The sequence below is a fragment of the Myotis nattereri genome (genome assembly GCF_964212035.1).
Source record: "Myotis nattereri genome assembly, chromosome: 6".
NCBI lineage: Eukaryota > Metazoa > Chordata > Mammalia > Chiroptera > Vespertilionidae > Myotis > Myotis nattereri.
Genome location: NC_138081.1, coordinates 15970033 through 15991683, shown reverse-complemented (window position 1 = coordinate 15991683; position 21651 = coordinate 15970033).

Sequence of the window (21651 nt, the reverse complement as noted above, 5' to 3'; positions counted from 1 at the left end):
TAAAATCTGCCCTGCCGATCCCACAGGAAACCGTGTGTGCGAAGGGCTTGGGGAAGGATAAACCGACAGCGCGTGGCATTCGAGACAGATGACAACAGCTGAAAGCCACAGGCAGGAATCTGGCGAAAGGATTTAAACCCCTGAGTCAAGAAAGGTGTTCATGAGCGCTCTGTGAATTGAGCAGGAAGGGAAGGCGAGCTTGAAATAACGTCTTCCCAGAAGTAGGGCCAACTCTTTCCACAGCTCCCATCATCTTGTCCATCCCTCTACCTCAGGGGTCCTCAAACGACGGCCCGCGGGCCACATGCAAATACAAATATTGTATTTGTTCCCGTTTTGTTTTTTTACTTCAAAATAAGATATGTGCGGTGTGCATAGGAATTTGTTCATAGTTTTTTTTAAAACTATAGTCCGGCCCCCCAACGGTCTGCGGGACAGTGAACTGGCCCCCTGTTTAAAAAGTTTGAGGACCCCTGCTCTACCTCCTCCTGGCCGGTCCTACCCAGCAAGACACCCCCCCCCCGCGCCCCTCCCCCTGTCCCCTGGGCTGCAGGAAGGCCACAGGCACTTGCGGCCACAGGCACTTGCATCCACAGAGCCCAAGATGGTGAGAGGAATCCAGCCTGGCCGCGCTCAGGATGACGGGATTCTCATGGAGTGGGGGAGAGGGAGAGAAGAGGCTGGGTGGGTAAATCTCAGAGTCTCTTGGAGGCCTGGCTGAGCCCGTCTGCCGGGGAAATAGCAGGGTTACAGCCCATCACCCGCAATAGCAAAAAACACAGAACTTGGATGCAACACAGGCTGGCGGGGGAGGGGGCGGGGGGTGAGTCCCGCTCTGGCCCTTGCTCTGTGTAGGATGGTCAGTGGTTGCATACGCTCTCAGGGCTTCCTTCTCCACGCTGGTAAAAATGGAGGTGAAATCTGTACCCTTCTCCAGGGCTTTTGTAAGGAGCACAAGTAAATCTATATACTGTGCCCAGGGCCCAACAAAAAGTGACTCTTGTTATCATTATTATTACTTATTACTCTGCTCTACACGGCTGGGGGAGGGAGGTGGAACAGAGATGGAGAGAAGAAGGACTGGAGGTTTGGGTGACTCGAGGGCACCTTCCAAGTCTGTGGGACATGAGTGTGTCAGGGGCTTGAGGGAAGGGCGCCAGGGGCTACCCTAACCAAGTCATGACGGCCTGAGGTCCCCAGACATGCTCCTCCCTCTCATTTGGCTGGGAGACCCTCTCCCCTCCCCCACAGACACCCCTACCGTGGGAGTCCTAACCTGAGCCTGGCATGTTTTTTTGTCTCCCAAACTGCTCTCCTGTCAGAGCTGGGGGCAGCAGCCTGGACTTTACCCTCCCTTTTGGGCTCACAAGTTCCCTGGGCTGTTTGCCCTTAAAGCCACTGGTCCGTCCTCACGGCCCGAGGCCAGCCGGCCAGAAGAGGATGCAGCCCCTGAGAGGGTAGATTCAAGGGAGCCGCTGGCCTCCTCAGGTCCCTTTCCAGTCCCAGCCCGGCCACCCCTCTGACGCCACCTCCCACCCATCCTCACACACACTGGCATCTGGGTCTATGTGGGCAACCCAACGGGTAATCATTAATCCCAGGAGGAGGCGCTGGCCCTTTAAGGCTGCCCTGGGAAGAGATGACAAAATCACCCCATTGGACTTTGCACCCTGAGCTGCTGGGGAAAACAAGGCCTGGGAGCCGTGTGGGAGACTGCCAGGCAGGGCCATGGGTTGGAAGTCCAGCGCGGACAGCCTTCTTCCCGCTCTCTGCCTCCGATAGGCTTGCCCTGCCCGTGACTGATGGGCTCTGCTGTGCACACAGGTCTGCAGGAGGCACGGTCTCTCACACGAGCATCCTTCTGCCCGGGCTGTGAGGCTTCTTTCAGACCCCACCTCCTCCCAGCAGGTGTCTTAGCCCGGGCCATCCTTTCAATGCCACCTGTCATTGTGCAAGAAGGGGAACCCTGGTAAGGACCTCCCCCCGTGCCCAGCACCCTGCCCAGAGTTACTGCGGGGCCTCGGGGAGGGGGGGGGGCGGGTCTCTGCCCTTCTCTGAGCCTAGCACGCCTGCCTGCTGGGACGGACCCTGTCATTGCCCTGTGGCTCTGCAGCCCGTGGGGTCACAGGCAGGTCTTGGGCTAACAGAGATGGGCAAAGCTCTCTTAAGCGGCTTCCACCATGAATGGCTGTGTGAGAATCTTTCCAGGGCCGCAGGGGCCAGCTTCTTGGGGAAGCATTCACTGGCGTCCCAACATTTGGCTCCAGCGCTGAGGACGTCTCTGGTAAATAGCCCACCTCCCTCAGTGGCCTGCACCTCCTTGAGGCCAGGAACCTCTTCCTCCCACCACCTCTTCCTCTTCCTCTTCCCCTTCTCTTCACTGGCCTTGGCCCAGACTGGCTGTGGGGAGAACCTTAGGGCCCCTGCTGGGCAGCACGAGGGAAGCCCCTAAATGCCTCAGCCAGCAGCCGGGTTCTGGGCCCACTCTGCCACTCACCGGCTGTGTGGCCGTGGGCAAGTCACCAAACCTCACTGACTCTGAGAGCCAAGACATGCACAGTGCCTGGCACGCCAAGGCCTGGGCAAACAGCTTCTGACTGAATAAATGAATGAATGTTGACGGCTTTACAATATCAGCGGTGTACACAGGTCCGAGTGATGACGTGCGGGTTGGGCCGGGACAGACCCAAGCTCTTTCACCAAGAAGCTGAGAAATAATCTGACCTTCCTGGCCCTGCTTTGGCCCAGATCCCACAGGCCAGTTGGTTGGTGAGTCCCGACTGGGGGCCTGCTGTGTGCACGGCGTTTGCGGTGGGCGTCAGAGGGCCACAGGGAGGATTAGAGGGCATGGCCTCTGACTTGGCAGAGTTCACCGTGGCTGAACATACCCATCTGAAATAACCTGAGAGCAGCAGCAAGGGGAAATCAGGAGAGACTGACAGACCAAATGCAGGGATGGGAGGGTGATAAGAACAGGTAGAAGCTATCCTAGAGGGAATCCTAAAAGAGGTAAATTCTTTTTTTTTAATTTTGTTTTATTGCTTAAAGTATTGCAAAGAGTATTATGTATGTCTCCTTTTAAAATTCTGAACTATAGTTCCATTCATCCATTTAACCGTCCATTGAAACAGACATTGTTAAGGCCAGGCCCTGAGAATACACTGGTAAATAAAAAAATAAAAATTAAAAAAAATAAAAACACAATGGTAAACAAATACAGTCCTGCCTTTGAGAAGCTCATAGCCAACATCTAAGCTCAGGTGATGGGCGGGGTGCGGGGGGGAGGGTTTCAGCAAGAAGGGGTCGATGGGGGAAAGGGGGGACATATGTAATACTTCCAACGATAAAGATTTTTTTTAAAGAAACTGAAAAAGAAAGGAAATGTTCTAAATAACTCTTCCCACATACTTACAAACAAATAAAAATAAATAAACTCTGGTGACTGCGCGGTCTGAGATGTGACCTAATAGATGTATGGACCATGGACCAGAAACTGGAGGAGTGGGAGCCCCTTGGGAGTGTCAATATTGAAATCCCCACCAAAATCTGCCCAGCGGATCTGAGCTTCTAAGGGAGCAGGAGGCTCAGATAATGAGAAAGGGCCAAGGAACCTTATAAGGCCGCAGGTACTGGCAGGTAAACAACGTTAATGAGGGCCTGTTTTTTTCTCCACGTTCTTGGTGACCTCACCTTTGACCAACAATTTCCTGGCACTGGTTCAGGCTGTCAAGGGATGGGGGGTGGGGGCCGAAGGGGAGGAAGAGGAGGGTAAATAGCAGGTGAGGCCAAAGGTGGCCCTGGAAGGCACGGGGCACATTCCAAAAAGTCTCTCCAGCCAGAGGCCTGCAGTAGGCCCAAAGTCCGATAGTGAGCACACACCTGCATTCCAGTCACCTGAGGAGGCTGTAAATACCTGCGAACCCCCCAGAAAGGATGCTTTTGGCTCCCTGGGAAGTATTCCCTCTCCCCCTGCACAGCCCAGCGAGAGCTCCCCAAACGCCGCCTTCTCCAGGAGGCCTCCTGGATTTGCTGGAAGGAGCTGAGGGTTTCCACCTGAGCAGGACCTCCTCCTCCACCGCCTCTTCCTCTGCTCCCTGCTCTTCACTTGCCTTGGCCCCAACTGGCGGTGGGAGAACCCTAGGGACCTCCCTCTGGGAGACCCTGCTGGGCAGTACAGGGAAGCCCTGAAATGTCTCAGCCAGCAGTCGAATTTCGGGCACGCTCTGCCACTTACCTTGAGCAAGTCAGCAAACCTCATCACCTTGGCTTTATCACCTAAAAAAAAAAAAAAGGAGGAGACATTCTCACGGGGCTTTTGGAAAGAATACATGAGATCGTGTGCATGAAACACATTGTGCGTTATTATTTAGGGTACCGAATGCTGGATGCTGCTAGAGATCGCCCGAACTTCTGGTTTTACTGATAAGGAAACTATCCCTCATCTTCTTAGTTCAGCTTGGTGTGCTCAACCTGGGTCCCTAAACTTTAAGGGGCCTTGGAGAAAGCAATGACAGCCAGGACTTTCTCTCCCCAAAATGCGTTCGTCTGCATACCCCCACGTCCGTGCGGGCGATTTCAGGGCATCCATTAGCCCCAGAGAGGAAGCACTTGCCACATGACAGCAGAAAGAGAGACACAGGCCATCGCAGTCCTCAGCTCGTGGTCCCAGCTCAGGGGAGCAGAGCATGACAAGCCGCAAATCCCGAACTTTGAAGAGCAAACCTTTCCCGAAGGGTCCCCCAAAGCCTGTTTTTAAGGCACTGAAAAGAAAGCCCCCTCCAAACTGCTCAGCACCCTCGCCCTTGCCCCCACCCATTTCCTCTCAACCCACTAAACCCCCTGAACGCGTTCATTCCACTCTGGTCCTTGAAAGTCAAACCCAATCTTAGAGCCCATCTCTGCATTCCTCCTTCCAGATGAGGGATACAAACCGCAGAAGGCACATGTCCCTGCTTGAAGCCATAGATAATCAGCACAGGAGCCCGGTTGCATTAACCAACTCAGCCCCAGGTCCTCATGTGTGTTCTGTGTCCTCTGGCGGGGGTGGGCTGCCGAGAATGGATGAGCTGTCACTTCATTGACCGAGCAAGCTTAAAATCCTTGGAATGAGGGTACAAACAGGTTATCAAGCTCCTGGTTGTGTAAGAGAGGTTGCAAAACCTCTAGAAGTTCAGCAAAGGCCGAGTTGTAGCATTCATTCGTTCATTTCTTCATTCGACAGATGTGTATTGAACCCTAAGCTTTAGACATGGGCATATAGTGGTAAATCACCCAGTGGAATCTGAGAGGGAAAGACAATAAACAAGGAAATAAATGAAGCTGGTTTAGCTAGAGATAAATGCTATATAGAAAATAGGGTGATCTCTGAACAGCTTGGTGATATAACTGTGGAAGAGGGGGTACTCAAGGAAGGCCTCTTGGAGGAGGTGATGATTGAGCTGAGTCCCAAAATGTAAAGAGGAGGCATCCACGCAAAGTCAGAACGTTCCGGAAGGAAGAAACATCAGGGGCGAAGTCCCTAAGACAGACATGAAAATGATACGTTCAGGAGCGGACAGATCAGTGTGTGCAGGGGATGAGAGCAGCTCTCGAGGAGGCGGAAGAGGTGGTCAGGGGGCAGGTGAGGAGGACGTGCTTTATGCAGCGTACAGCAAGGGTTTAAGCCAGTGGTTCTCAACCTTCTGGCCCTTTAAATACAGTTCCTCATGTTGTGACCCAACCTTAAAATTATTTTCGTTGCTACTTCATAACTGTAATGTTGCTACTGTTATGAATCGTAATGTAAATATCAGATATGCAGGATGGTCTTAGGCGAGCCCTGTGAAAGGGTCATTCGACCGCCAAAGGGGTGGCGACCCACAGGTTGAGAACCGCTGGTTTAAGCAGCGGCCACGTGATCCTGCTGCACCTTGTACACGACCTCGTTGCATCAAAGCTCATCCTGGCTGCTGAGTGGGGCAAGAATTGAAGGGACTGGAAGGGAGCAAGAAAGTCACAGAGGCCAGGCCAGAGGGTGGGGAGAGAGGAGCAAGGGATGGAAATATTTTTGAAGTTGAACAGGCCAGGGAGTTGATGATAGATTTGGGGGAGGGGGGATCAAGCCCAAGTACTGATCCAATACAAATGGCAGGCTTTGGGCCGCACCACCAGGGTGTGGTACCACTTGCAGGTACAGGAAAGTAACAGGTTACAGGGGAAGCCAAGGGTTCCAAGCTGTGTATCAGGAAAAATGCTCCATGTCCTTTGCCCACAAACGCTGTCCCACATGAATGTGCTATATAAACGTGTCCCTCTATCACAACTAAAGATAGAGCCTTTGGAAGAATCCAGCGGAGGTTGTGACACAGGACAGGGAGAGCAGAGGCCAGGCTCTGAAAATGGCCAAAATGGCCAGCAGTGTCTCAATCATGAGTAGAATTTCAAAACTGCTTTCCTTCTTGGGCTCAGGCACGCCATGCGGCAGGCTCTCCCCCGGGGCAAGGCAAGAGCGTCTGGGCAGGCCGGGCCCGTGCCCGGTCACTGTGGTTCTTTAACTCTTCTCGATCCCTCTCTCGTTCCATCTCCGTGCTGTCCGGCAGCCATCACTGATTTTGGTGTGGTTCTTTCTTAAACGTCAGGAGCTTCTTTTTACTGGAAAAAAGTATCAGCTTGAATCACATACAAAACCACACTCTGGGTGCCACATCCGAGGGAAACGAGCCTCCCGGGTCACAGGGTGGCGCTGACCACCTCCTCTGCACATTCCTCCTCCAGGGGTTCCCTTTGGGTAACCAGCCTTTTCCTTCCACTCTGTCCTGTGAGGCACCTCTGGACCCCACACCCAGCCCTTGGGGCCTGGACCCACTCCTGCCTCTCTCTTGGGCTCAGACTCACTCCTGCCTCTCTCCTGCCTCTCTCCTGCCTCTCTCCTGGGCCTCTCTGCTGACCCCGGCCACATCCTTCTCTCTCCCATCCCAGCCCCTCCACGTGGTCCGAAGTTACTTCTGACCGAAGCTGTCAGGTGATTTCCTCCTCCGGAAGCCCCCCATGGGTTAGCCCAGCGCCATCTCACCTGACAGTACAGTTTCCAGCCTTCCTTCCCTCTGCTCAGCACGCTGATGTGCGACCATCTGGAGTGTGTGTGTGTGTGTGTGTGTGTGTGTGCGCGCACGCGCATGCATATGCATGTGTGTACATGTATGTGTGTACATGTGATGTGGGGGGTATGTGTATTATGTGTGGGTATGTTTATGTGTGTATGTGTATATATATGGATGCATGGATGTGTGAATGTGGATGTGTGTATATGTGGATTGTGGATCTGTGGATGTGGATGTGTATGGATATGTAAATATATGGATGTGTGGATGTGGATGTATGGATGTGTGCATATGTAGATTGTGGATCTGTGTATGGGGATGTGTGTATATGCAGATGTGTGGATGTATATGTGTGTGTCTATGTGCATGTGGATGTATGGATGTGTGTATATGTGGATTGTGGATCTGTGGATGTGGATGTGTGGATGTATGGATGTGTGTATATGTGGATTGTGGATCTGTGGATGTGGATGTGTGGGTGTGTATGTGTATATATGTGGATGTGGATGTATGGATGTGTGTATATGTGGATTGTGGATCTGTGGATGTGGATGTGTGGGTGTATGGATGTGTGTATATGTGGATTGTGGATCTGTGGATGTGGATGTGTGGATGTATGGATGTGTGCATATGTGTATATGTGGATGTGTGGATGTGTGTATATGTGTATATGTGGATGTGGATGTGTATATGTATATATGTATGTGTAACAGGCCTGGAACAGCACATCTCTTGCCTGGATTGGGGGATCACAGGAGCCTTGGAGTGACCAGTGGACACCCTCCCATCCTCTTCCTCATGAACCCCCCCTTGATAGGCCTGTTCTTTGTTGCTGTCCTGCCTTCCTACTCTCCCTGGTCTCTGCCGCAGGTCCCTTCCATCCAGCTGACAATACTCACAGTTGCCTACTCTGCAGACGGGCGTTGGGAGCACACCAGGGAACAGACAGACGAGGCCCCGGCCCTCACAGAGCTGTTATTCTGGGTAGGGAATCAGATGTAACCAGGGAGGCGGATGGGTGAGTGGGGAGTAGGTGAGTAATGGAGGCAGAGAGAGAAAAGACCTCTCCAACAGGGTAGGTGCTAGTCACTCACTCAGCAAACTGAGCACCTAGTATGTGCCGGGTGCTGTTCCAGGGACTTCAGATACATTCGTCAACAGGCAGACAAAGAAATCTGCCCTTGTGGAACTTAACTCTAGTGGAGGGAGACAGACAATACACAGTGCACATACTGAGTAAGTAAACGCCTTTTAGAACGTGAGGACGTTTGAATGTGATCAGTGTTTAGAGCGGGGTGAGAGGGGTGAGAGTGGGGGAAGAATATTGCCATTTTAAGTAGGATGCTCAAGGCAGGCCCCAGGAAGAAGTTGATATCTGAGCAGATATCTAGATAACATTCCAGGCAGAGGAGAAGGCTGTGAAAAGTCCTGGGTCAGAAGCAGGCCTGGTCTGTTTGAAAACCAGCAAGGAGGTCAGTGGCTTCCAGGAGTGGGAAGGAGAGGAGCAGCTGGAAAGGATGTCAGCGAGGCAATCAGATTGGGAAAGGATCGTGTAGAACCCTGGATGCCACTGTGAGGACTTGGGCCCTTTCACTCTGAGGAAATGAGGAGCCATTGCGGGGATCTGAGCCGAAAAGTGACTTGATCTGACTCACCCTTCCCTCACTCAAGGGCATAATGGATAGAAAGTGATGGGGGAGGAGGTTGCTACTTTAGGCAGGGAGGTCAGGGGGGGTCTTTGTTAGAAGGAGTGCCTAAGCCGGGCAGCCGATGGACGCCCCCTTCTCCCCTCCTTTTCCTTACTCTGTCAACCAGGGGGAAGCCTGCTGCCGTCAGATGCCACCTCTCTCTCCTCCCACCTCTCCTCTCTGCCCCTCATCCTCTGTCCCTTCCTCCCTCCTTCTTTTCTCCCTCCCCCTACTGACCCTCCTTTCTCTGAATCTCCCTCCTTCCCCATCTCTTTTTGCCTCTAGCCTGACCCCATGGAGATGATGGCCACTCCCCTCCCGGGTTCTTAGAAGACAGTTGTAAAAAGCAGAAGGAAACATGTGCAGGAGGGAGGGGGCGGATTACAGCGTCTGGTCCCGGCTGCTCAGCCTGTAAACAGCAGGTGTTTCAGGTGGACAGGGGCCCTGGGCATGGCCTGCCAGGCGGACTTCCTCTCCTCAACCATCCCCGCTGCAGGCACAGGGGAAAGAGAGAGAAGCTAATAGGAACCCCCAAGCTGTCCAACACAACCCCTCGTAGGACAGAGGGCGGAATGAGGCCCCGAGAAAAAACAGTGCAGCTCCGGGTCACACGGGGAGATTCTAACCCAGGACGCGGTTCACGCCCCAGGCTTTCTCATCCTCCGGCCCAGGCCTCGGAGCCAAGCAGCAGGTCAGTGCTGGGTCCTCTCGGCCTCGGGCAAAGAAGACCCGGATGTCCGTGCTCAAACACTGGGCTCGAAGGGCAGGGGCAGGCCATTGTGCTGGTGGACGCTGGCTCCAAAGGGCCAGGTAGAACTCTTGCCCATGGAGAGTGACCCTAACCCACACCTCCGGGGGCGTGGGGCGGGCTCAGCCCAGCCCAGCCTTGCCCACGGAGGGCCACTCAGCCAGCCCACGGACCTCGGCGAGGGAGGGAAGGGACACTGGGAGGTAGGCAGCCTGGTCAGCCCACCCCAGGGCCCGGCTCCAAGGCTGTGACCAGGAGCCTCCTGTCTGCTGGGAAAGGAGACTCGCCGTGTCAGCCGCCTGGGTCACCTGTCTGTCCGGTAGTAACAGGCTCGGTTCTGAGCTGTCACGTGCCACTCGTGGCTGTGGCCTATAGCACCTGAGTCATCCGTGACTCATCGCCCTCTGCCCTGGGTCCCCAGAGGGCTGGGCCGTGGACTCCCCGTGGAGATGGAACGAGACCTGCTAGTGTCCCTGGGACAGGCCTGTCCCTCCCCCTCCGCTCTGCACGGACACAAAGAAACAGCCAGACCCTTGCAGAGCACCCTCCTGTGACACACATCTGCTCAGAGGACCGGGGTGGCTTGTCCAGATGCCTCCCCTTCACTCTCTCACACACACTCACACACACACACCCCGCCTGATGCCTTCCCACTCACATGTGTGTGGGTGGCCCCACATCCCCAAGTTTCCATCTGGCGAGCCCGGCTCTGACCTCAGGAAGGATCCTCCCCTTTCTGGGCCTGTTTCCTGCTCTGACCTGGGACTCCCAGGCCCCGGACCTTTCCAGCCCCTAATCTAAGAGCGGATGTGAGTGCGGTGATGGCGGGCCTGTGGTCAGTCCGTGAAGGGGCAGCTGGGACGGAGGTGGTGGGCATGGGGGCGGGGGGGACTCCCTCCTGGACCTTCCAACCCACACTGCACCGAAGGCGACGGGCAGCACCTCAGAGAAAGGATGGCACTCCCGGCAGACTCCTCCCCAAACCAGCGGCTCAGGACCTCCAGGGCCCCTGGCACCTCCACCAACACAAGGGAGGATCTCCACAGGCTCCCTCAGACGGGGGCTCCCTGAGGACAGGCCATGTCCCCCTCAGACGGAGAGCCTCACAGATCAAGAACTTTGGGTTCCAATGTTTTATTTCAAACCAAAACCAAATGTTCCCTCCCTGAGTGAGCCTGACCCAGCTCTGGGGCCAGCTTCCCTTTCTGCCTGTTTTCCTGGACGTGAGCTGGACCCCAGGATGCTGGCATCCACAAGCGAGGCAGGGGCAGCAGTGATGCAAGTCTAAGTATTACCTCCAGGTCGTTCCCGCCTCCTATCTGCTTTACCCCAAAGCCTGCTGGGGTGCTGGGCACACCTGGGCCTTATTCCCAGGGGAAAGACAGGGCAGCGAGTCACGCCCACCCACCTTCCCCACCCCCCACCCACAGCCAGGAAGGGGTTAATGAGCAGGAGCCTGCAGGGTGGAGGGCAGTTGGGAAAGCAGGGAGGGAGCAGTGTTTCTCCACTTGGCCAGAGCTCCGGTTTCCCAATACACTGTTACTGCGGGGCAGAGCCGGGCAGCGGGCAGCGGGCAGACGGGGCGCTGCCAGGCTGAGGGTCCTAGCACCTCCTGTTGGAGTGGCCGGGGAAGCAGATGAGCCCCTGTGGCTCTCTCCGTTAGGAGGGACCTGGCCTCAGGAATGGGAGGGGGTCAGGCCCACAGAGGCAGGGCAGGAAGCGAGGCCTCGGAGACCGAAGAAGAGCCCCAGAGAGGGGGCTGCCGGCAGGCCTGGCGGGCATCCATGAGGTGGAGCCGTAGCAGATACCCTCTTCGGTCCTTCAGCTGCCCCTCCACTCTCCGGTCACAGCTTCTAAGATACCGCCCTCCTGACGTTTTGGTTTACCATCACCCACGCGAACCAAAGTATCCTAGACTGTGACCCCTGCACACATATGCGCACACACACACACACACACACACACACACCAAGAGTGTCAGAAAACAACACTTACCCTTGCTGCGTGCGGCCTCTGACCATTTCCTGCCCTGTTCCTTTTCATATTTAAGGAAAAGCACAATGTCAGTTGCAAACCGAGAACCGAGGTCATGACCCACTGGTAGGCCCTCATTTGCCGTCGGGAAAATACTGCTCCTAGATCAGCAGGCTCGGGCCTGCCGTTGTACAGAGGGGCACACCGGGCACAGAGGGGTCGGAGCCCGCCCAAGGTCACCCTGCCAGAGCTCAGGCGGCTTCTGAAGGCATTGCCTGCAAAAACAAGGCTGGGAGAGTACCCCTGGCTGATGTCAGAAAGATGAGATGTGCCCAGCCGGTGGCTCAGTGGTTGAGCATTGAACTATGAACCAGGAGGTCACGGTTCGATTCCCAGTCAGAGCACAAGCCCGGGTTCCAGGCTCAATCTCCCTTCCTATCTGAAATACATATATATATAATTTTTTATGAGATGAATGCCTGCTGCCCAGTAGGACCTTCCAGATCTCCTGGTTCTAAAAACCAAATTGAGCCCTCGCCAGTTTTACTCAGTGGTTAGAGCGTCAACCCTCAGACTGAAGGGTCACAGGTTTGATTCCCAATCGAGAGCATGTACCTCGTTTGCAGGCTCTGGTGCATGCGGGAGACAACCAATTGATGTGTTTCTCTCGGTGTGTCTCTTCCCCTCCCTTCCACTCGCTCTAGAAAAATCGATGGGGAAAAAAACCCTCTGGTGAGGATTAACAAAAAAAATGTTTTTTAAAGATATCAAGCCTAAGGAAAAGATCAGGCTTGAGGTCAGCATCCAAGTCCTCCAGAGAATGGTTCCCACGGCAGGGAGCCGAGAAAGGGGGGCTCCCAGGCTGAGGCAAGACCCCGCGGCTGCCCGCAGAGTGTGCCTGATTCGCACCAGAAATTGAGACGCATCCAGAGCAGGGCCCTATCACAATGGGACGCATGGCCAGGCAGCGAGAAGCATCGAGCCCCTGAAGGAATCACCGGAGAGGAAGGTGCAGCCACTCCCTCCCGCAGGATCGCCAGAGTGAGTGCAAGATGCCCAGCTAAGTTTGAGTCTCAGGTGAGCCATGAACACTCAGCTGGGTGGCCCTGTGTTGTGATTTGCTATACCTGGCCACCCGCCTCCAGGACATTCCCTCCTCAGACCCAAGAAGGCCAGGCTGGCCAGGGGGCCCAGAGGCCCACGCAGTACTAGCAGACAACCCGAGACGCTCAGACCAGGTACCAGGTACCCGTTAGGGGGCGAGGGAGAGGTGGAAATGAGAGTCCTGGGACCCCTCAGCCTCCAGCAGACAGTCCTCCGCCCCACCGATACCCCCAGCTTGGGCAGCCACCTCCTCGTCCCCCCGGAAGTCTGGCTGGGAGGGCGCAGGCCAGGAATAAATATCCTTTGGAGTGGCGTGCGGTGGTGATGGGCAAGGAAGTGGATGGCTTCTTCTGCCACTTCTCGGCAGCCAAACCAGACCAGTCAAGATAAGATGACTTCGGGGGCACTTCCTGTTAGGCAAACGCCAACGGCCGGGCCTGGCAAACCGCCGGCATCTGGGGGCAGTTTCTCCGAAGTCTGGGGAGGGTTTACCAGCACCGGGCTGCGCTCTCCCCCCACCCTCGTGTCTTCTGCCTCCTTCCTTCCTGAACCCCTCAACGTACACACCCACAGTTTTGGCTTTTAGTGTGACCACGAGTCGGGCAGTGCCAGGGGTGTGGCTGGGGTGGTTGCAGCCAGAAGAAAAGGGGGTGATCCCACCGGCCTCCCCAGGAGGGCATTCCCTGAGCTCTTACCGCTTTTGTGAGCAAAAAACGTCCGCCTCCCCAGGCTGAGGAGGGGGCGAAGTGCTGGGCCCTGGCCTGGCCCGCACCTCCGTGCTAAGTGAAAAGGAAAAGTTCTTTCTATCTTGCCTTGTGGGTTTCTAGACTGGTTCTTTCCACATTCCACACCGACCAAGGGAATAAACCATCTCCAATGTTGAGCCTTTTTTGGGTTCTGTAGATCCGTCTCCAGGAAACAAGCCCAGAGTTGCACCCCCATCCTCAGGGAGCACCCAGGCTGAGAGAGAATCTGTCCCAGCCCTCGGGGACCCTGACAGAGGGATGTGACTAACGTTCACCCATTCGCTCAACAAGTACTATATTTATTGAGCCCGTCCTCAGTGGCAGTCTCATTATATTCGTGATCTAATTTAATCCACATTCACCCCTGGGGGGTAGGTGTTGTCATGCCCATACTACAGATCAAGACCATGAGGCCAAGAGAGTTAACGCAACGTCCCCGGGGCCACAGAGCCAGAAAACTACTGATGTCGAATGTAGAGCCCAGCTCTGTCTGATTCCAATATCCTCTTCCTACCACCCTGTGCCCAGTCACAGCAGACACCATAGCTGACCTTTTGGGGGCACTTACTACATGCCAGTCACCACCCTAAGCCCAGCCACATGGGTCTGAGCCTCGGGTATCGTGGTACCTGTTTCACAGATGACAAGTGAGGCTCAAACGGGTAATTTTGTCCTAAGACACAGTTTAGAAGCTGACTGGGTTGGGGCCTTGTTTTGGGTCTGGGTTTTGGACGCCAGGGACTCAGGATGAGCAGCTGAGATTTGAACCCGGGCAATCAGGCTGGGCTGGGCCAGAAGTGACCCAGTATTATCAATTCTGTGGCTGCCAGATAGAGGGTTATATTAATAGCCATGAGGTGTTTATTGCTGAACAGTCAGCAGTTCCCAGAGGGCAGCTTGGGGTCATGGGACCACAGCCAGGTCAGCCCCCAACCCCCAGTCCCATGGGGGCTTGTCCTGACAAGCCAGATCCCTCCGCTGGGCCGCACAGCCCCCGCCCCAGGAACCCTTACCCAACCAGCGGCCGCCCCGTGACTGGGAGCCGTGACCCCTGTCACACTTGTGTGTGTGCGACCCTGTGTGGATGTGCTCGTGCAGACAAGGCCTGTGACCTGGCAGCCTGCTCTGCTGGGAGGATGCTTCGAGGTTGTCTGTCTCCCCCACAGTTCCCACCCTAGGGACCATCCTTTCTGTCTCAAGCTGGGTGGAGGGGAGCAAAGGAGGAGCCGCTGGGAGGGGAGTGCAGGGGGTGGAGCAGGGAGCCCTGGGTGGGGGTGGCGATTCCTCTGGAAGCCAAAAGCAAACTGATAGGCAAACAGCCTCCCTGCAGATTTCTCCAGAAGCCATCCTCCCGCTGCCTCCCCAGAGATGGAGCTCCCAGGAAGGCCTTCCTCTCCCTGCCTCCGTCTAGGGGTCCCGCCCATCCCTGTGCCACAAAGCTTTCCCCGTAAAATCCTGATCCAAAGGGGTGTAGTCCTGGGGGGCTTCTGAGACAGACACTCCTGAGGCCTCCATGGCAGGCCCCCCAGATGTAAGCTGGAATAGGCTGGGAGCAGCGGGACAGGCAGCCTTGCCCCAGGCCTCCAGGTTTTCTGCCTGGAGCCCACTTGTGTGTACAAGGGTGGACGTAAGACTTCCTCCTTCACACCGCGACTCCCAGTGCGTTTGGGGGCAGAGAGAGGAGCCCAGCCTTGTGTTCTGGTCCATTTCATTTACTCGTTAATTCCACCAATGCTCATGTCAACCCCAGAGCTGCAGGGTGTCACCCCTGACCAGGAGGGGAGGGTCTCTCCACGCCCGCCTTCCCTCCGGTCCGGCCCCTCTGTCCCACTCCTGGCTCAGGGCTGAGGCTGCCCTGCCTTGCCTCACTCCTCAGTGGAAAAGTGAGGCTAGAGAATTGCAAAAGATGGATGTAAAACCCAACCATGGTATTTTAATATAAAAATGAAAAAATGAGGCCTGGCTGGTGTGGCTCAGTGGTTGAGCATCGATGTATGAACCAAGAGGTCATAGTTCCATTCCCAGCCAGAGCACATGCCTGGGTTGCAGGCTCAGTCCCCAGTAGGGGCATGCAGGAGGCAGTCAATCCATGATTCTACCTCTCTCTTCCTTTCTGCAATCAATTTTTTTTTAAGTTTTTTAGATGAAGAAATGAAGTGGAAAAAACCCAGCCGGATTACACTAAAGTGGGAGCTCAGAGAAGAAAAAGGCTTGATGCAGGGACGAGAAATCACAGCATGATTGTGAGGACTGTTTGTGAGCGCACCCTGCACACCAGCCCCTGTTCTAGGTACTTTCACATGCCATCCCTCCGTCCCCCCAGCTCACAATGCAGGGACGATTGTTCCTATTTCACAGATGAGAGGCCCAGATCAGTAAGGTGGCTAGTGGCAGACCCAGCATCCCCCCGGCTCTGTCAGAGTCTCCGTGGGGCTTAGGGCGGCCCAGGTTGGGCTCGGCAGAGGCACCCGGCAGGACGTTTTCAGAGAGGTCTCTGCAGACTGGGCCTGGCAGGCCATCTCCGCACCACCTGGGGGACTTCCAGTCAGTCCCAGGATGGCTGGATCGGCTGCAAAAAGGGTGGGGAGTCGGGACATGGTCTTCCTGCAGGGAGCCTGAGGAGGTGACGGATGGGGCTGTGAATGCGGAGGACAGGCGGGGCCTCGGCATGTGCTGGCATCTGCCCCACTTGGGGCCAGACCCGGGGATCCTCAGGGGACGTGTGGGGAAACATCAGGGCCCAGATTGGTGAGCCGTGCTCGGCTCATAACAAATGGAAAGCAGCCTGTGGGGAACAGAAATGCGTGCTGGGAGAAGAGGGAAGGGTGGGGTGGCAGGTCCCCTAAGAGCTCATCAGGACCAATATCCGGTGATTCCAAACATTACTCAGCCCAGTGAATGGTTTCCATCTGAATCAGCAAGGGAACGTCTGATGGCAGGGGTCTGTCTCCTCTCTCGGACTAGAAACTCTGTGAGGGCAGGGGCCGTGTCAACCTCTCAGACTGGGAGCTCCCAGGGGCCAGCACTTACAGTTCCTTCACTAACAGATGAGTCCCCTGAAAGGCAAATGCAACCTTATAAAATGTGTTTTAAAGCTCAGCCCGTGGAGACCAGGCCAGCCTGCCTCTGATAGGCACCAATGCCCGATGGGTCCTTTCCCTTTGAATCGTTTTCCCCTTCCCGAGTCACTCTGCCCAGCCTCTAACTCAGCCAGGCCCTATCTTTGTCTTGCATTTTCCCTTTCCAGGCAGATTGTAAATATTTGCAGATCCCTTTCCTGCCCTTGCCCATTCCCCATGTCCTGATGGAGAGCGTCCTGTGGATGCAGCTGAATTGTCTTCCTCCCGACAACTCTGAATCCAACCTGGTGGGGCCTCGCCAGGGTCATCCAGGCCTCCCCAGGCTCTAGGCTGGCATAGGCTAAAGCCAGCCCTAGCAACCGAGAGATCGTTCTACACCAGGGCCTAGCACGTATGGCTGATATTCCATAAATGCTAGAGAGTCGGAGGGAGGGGGCAGAGAGAGAGGGGAGGAATGAGAAAGTAGCCGTAGCGCCCAGCCGGTGTGGCTCAGTGAGTGAGCATTGACCCATGAACCAAGAGGTCACAGGTTCCATTCCCGGTCAGGGCACATGCCCAGGTTGTGGGCTCCATCCCCAGTAAGGGGCGTGCAGGAGGCAGCTGATCAATGATCAGTGGTGTTTCTCTCTCATCGATGTTTCTATCCCTCTGCCTTCCTTTGTCTCTCTAGAAATCAATAAAAACTTATTTTTTTAAAAGAGCCCATAGCCTTTTCCTCCAAATCTGCGCTTCTCTGCCAGATCTTCTCATCCTCTAGCCTGTTACCCTCATGCTGTAGGTCAGCTAGTTTCTCTTGGTGAGACTTCAATAAAAAACTGAGTCACTCTCCTCTAGAAATTTGGACAATATTTAGTCCGGCCTCAGCCCTTGCCCTGAGTCTTCCCACCCGGGCAGACCCCTGGTCTCTGATTCTTTTAGAAATATGTCCTACCATCCTTGAACCTCCCTTTACCCCCTGAGACCATCATGCATACCAGTAAAACCTTGTGAATGGGAAGGGACAAAGGTGCTAACCCCCAAGAAAGTGACTCTTCAGTTGGATGGCTCAGGTATGATTGCTGTGTCACAACCAGCCCAAACCGTCATAGCTTGGAACAGTGACGGCCCATATATAGGGTGCCCCCCAAAAATGTATACACACTTTGAATAATTAGAAAGGCAGTGTTTATCAAAATACGTTTCATTTTCATTTCATCCTATTTGCTCACAACGCTCTACACTTGGGCAAGGATAGCTTCTCCCTACTTTGTGTGCTGTTGGCTAATGTGGCTCACCTGGGTTCGGAGAATCCAAAATGATCTCATTCACGTGTCTGGTGCCTTCGCTTGGGCTGGTGGGAAGAGCTGGGAGGTATTTCTGCCTGCGCCTCTCTCGTTCTCTCTAACCTGGTCTCTCTGCAGCAGGGTAGTTGGGCTTCCTTACAGCATGGCGGCTGCCTTCCAAGAGGGCAAAAATGAAAATGGCAATGACCCTTAAGGCCTAGGCCTAAAAGCCCCGGAATCTCTTCTGCCACATTTTCTTAGACAAAGCAAGTCACAGGCCGGCCCAGATTCCAAGGAGGACAAGTAGACCCTATTGCAGTGATGGCGAGCCTATGACACGCGAACTCTTTTTTTTGGTTAATTTTTCTTTGTGAAATGGCATTTAAATATATAAAATAAATATCAAAAATATAAGTCTTTGTTTTACTATGGTTGCAAATATCAAAAAATTTCTATGTGTGACACGGCACCAGAGTTAAGTTAGGGTTTTCCAGAATGCTGACACGCCGAGCTCAGAAGGTTCGCCGTCACTGGCCTACTGGCTAGGAGGAGCAGCGTGCAGGCACCGGGTGGGGAGAACTGTTCGCAGCCCTATCTGCACACAGGCCACCACAATGTCCCTAACACCCGAAAACGGATCCAGAGTCACCAAGATCTGCATGGATCCATCCAACCTGCCTCCCTGCAGGAGGGCAGAGAAAAGTCTGGCAGGTTCTTTGGAGAAGCAAGTACCCCAAAGGCCTTTGGGGCTATGACCAGGGTAGGTCACTCTTTAGGAAAAAGGGAAAGGGACTCAGGGTGGGCAGAGCGGGAATGAAGAGGAGCACTGTGGGTCGCCAAGGACAATGGTGGTCAGACCAGGGGGCAGGATGTGAGTCCCACAGCGGGGGAGATGAGCTGGGACAGCTTGGCAGACCTAGTGACAGAGAACAGAGGCACTGGGCCTTGCCTGGGTCTTCTCTGGGCCTTCGCGGTCCTCTGGGAAGGCTGCAGGGGTGCACGAGCGGGTCTTAGACAATTGGGGAGAGCGCCATGTCCGATTTCTCCTTCTTTTCTCCATAATCTATTTAAAGACTATTTCTTCCGAGGCTGCATGTTGCAATCTCTTTCGTACTAAGGTTTCGGATTTTCCACTGACGAGCCCCAACCCCTGGAGACGTCTCTTGCCTCCTCTTGCCTTGCCTTACCACACGGAGGAAGTCTGGATTTCAGCTCTGGGTTTGGCCTCCACCGCATCCTCCCCCTGTTCCACTTTTCTTCTGCCTGTTTGTATTGAGTCTAGACTTTCCTTTTTATTTGTTGATGCCCTGCCCTAGCCTGGGGCAGCTGTGGTGTGGTGGGAAGAGCACTAGAATTGGAGTCCGGAAAGCTGGTTTCGATTCTGGCTTGGCCATTTCCTGGCTGTGCCTAAATGCCCAGGCAAGTTATTTACCCCCTCTGAGCCTCCTGCTTCTCCTCCACCACGCGAAGTAATGTGCCCCCTCTCCAGGGTTGCTGAAACGAGGAGACAGCGCCTGGACTGACGAAGAGGCCTTTGTTCCTCGTACCTACCACCGAGTCCCCTTCGCCCCAAGCCCCGCTCAAATCCCCACCTTTCTGAAAGCCCAGAATCTCTCCTGTCACATCCCCTCCACCATCCATTCTCTCCAGTGCCAGCCCTCATCCACCTCCACACTCTTGGGGCGAAACCCTCCATTACCATGTCTCAGTTTAACAAATGTTTATTGAGCATGTACTATGTTCCAGGCACTGTTCTGGGCGCTGGAAACACAGCGATGAAGAAAACAGACAAAAATCTCTGCCCTCCTGTTGCTTGCACCCTAGTCGGGGAGAGCGGAGGGGGGACAGGAGGCAAAGACAGACCAAGTGGGGAGTAAATCTTGGAGCTACACTATCCAAAATGGTAGCCACTGGCCACCTGTGTAGATTGAGCATTAGAAATGGGGCAGCTCCCAATGAGACGTGGGTAAGAATAACATGCACAATGATTCAAAGATTTAACTTTAAAAGTATTCAGTCTCTCATTGGTTTTTATATTGACTAGGTGGTGGAATGACACTTTAGATATGTTGGGGTTACGTAAAATTTATTATTCCACTCAGTTCTACCTGTTTCGTTTTACCTTTCAAAATCTGGCTCCCCGCCCTAACCGGTTTGGCTCAGCGAATAGAGCGTCAGCCTGCGGACTGAAGAGTCCCAGGTTCGATTCCGGTCAAGGGCATGTACCTTGGTTGCGGGCACATCCCCAGTAGGAGATGTACAGGAGGCAGCCGATCGATGTTTCTCTCTCATCGATGTTTCTAACTCTCTATCCCTCTCCCACCCTCTCTGTAAAAAATCAATAAAATATATTTTTTAAAATATATTTAAAAAAATAAAATCTGGCTCCTAGAAAACGTTGTTACATATGTTGTGGCTCGTGTTATGGTCCTATTGAGCAGCTCTGTTTGTTCTAGAATATGTTAGAAGGTTGTATGTGCTCCGGGAGGGAAGGGGTGCTCAACAGGAGCATCCGGCGCACATCTGGGCAAGAGTGCTCCAGGCAGCAGGAATGCCAGCGCCAAGGCCCACGGAGGCAGCATGCCTGCCCTCCGAGGCACAGAGAAGCCGGCGCGGCTGGAGCCGCGTGACCGAGGGAGCAGAGCTGGGGAGGCAGAGGCAGCCTGGATGGTGCAGGGCCTTTTAAGGCCATTGTACAGACTTTGGCTTTTTCTGAGTAAAATAGAGTCTCGCAGGGTCTTCAGCCAAAAGGTGATACGACTGGGCTCACACTCTAACAGGCTCACTCTGGCTGTTGTGTGGCAACTAAAGTGAGTCGAGAGGACAGGTTGGGGTTGAGAGGCTCAGGCCAGTATGTCCTCGGGATGACCACAGCCCCGCGGGGCAGTTATGTGGATTCAGTGGGTGTGAGAGCAGCAGGTGGAAAGCACCTGGAAAATGAGCTCCAGTGCGGGCAGGGACCTTGCCTCCGGCCTCCGTGTAGCCAGGAGGCAGCGGGCACCCTCCCCAGCGGTCGTGGAAGTCACCACACCACCACCATCCGGGCCTCTCCCCGCGCTGGGCTGCAACCCCCGCCTCGCTGCTGGGATGCTCCGTTTAAAGCCCTTCGGCCGCTGCTCAGTGGCTCTGGTGGAGGCAGCATTGCAGGCTCCCCAAAAGCTAACCCTGCCTGGCTCTCCCATCTCCACCCCTCGCCCACTCCCTGCCCGCATGCCCCTGCCAAGCCTTTGCTTACACTTTCCCTTCTGCCTGGAATGTCCGCTTCCACCCTTCCATCCTCCCCTCCCTGGTCGGTCTTCTTCTACCACTTCCTTAAGGGGCAGCCTAGAGGGAATGCCGTGAGAAGACCCCAGACTCTGCTACCCCCAATGCATCCCAGCCCCAAACTGTATCAAAGGCGCCCATCCTATTTTATGTATTTTTCTCTTCATGGATATAGTTCTGTGGGGGTTGGAATTGTGTCTTGGTCCTAACAGCATCCTTGCCCTAGCCCAGTGGTCGGCAAACTGCGGCTCCTTGAGTGTGGCTCTTCCACAAAATACCACGTGCGGGCACGCACATACAGTGCAATTGAAACTTCGTGGCCACACTCAAGGGGCCAAAGAGCCACATGTGGTTCGCGAGCCATGGTTTGCCGACCACTGCCCTAGCCTGATGGCTATCCCAATAAATCCTGTTCAAAGCAATAAAAGAGAGGCTGGAGGAGGCGGGTTTGGAAGGATGCTCATAAATGCCAATGACCCAGACAGCTTCTACTTACTCCAGGACCCCAGGAGAGAAGACCACTCAGGGGCAACCAGAGCCGTGGGCCGACCTTTCAGGGGCTCAAGGAACTCCAGGGCTCACTAAGTAAAACTAAAGTACATCTTGGGGTCCAGGTCCGCATGAGCACCCACTTCCCAGCCCCATAGCCAAATCCAGCCCTTCCCTTTCCGCTGAGCAGCAAGCTCAGACCCATGACCAGTTGCTT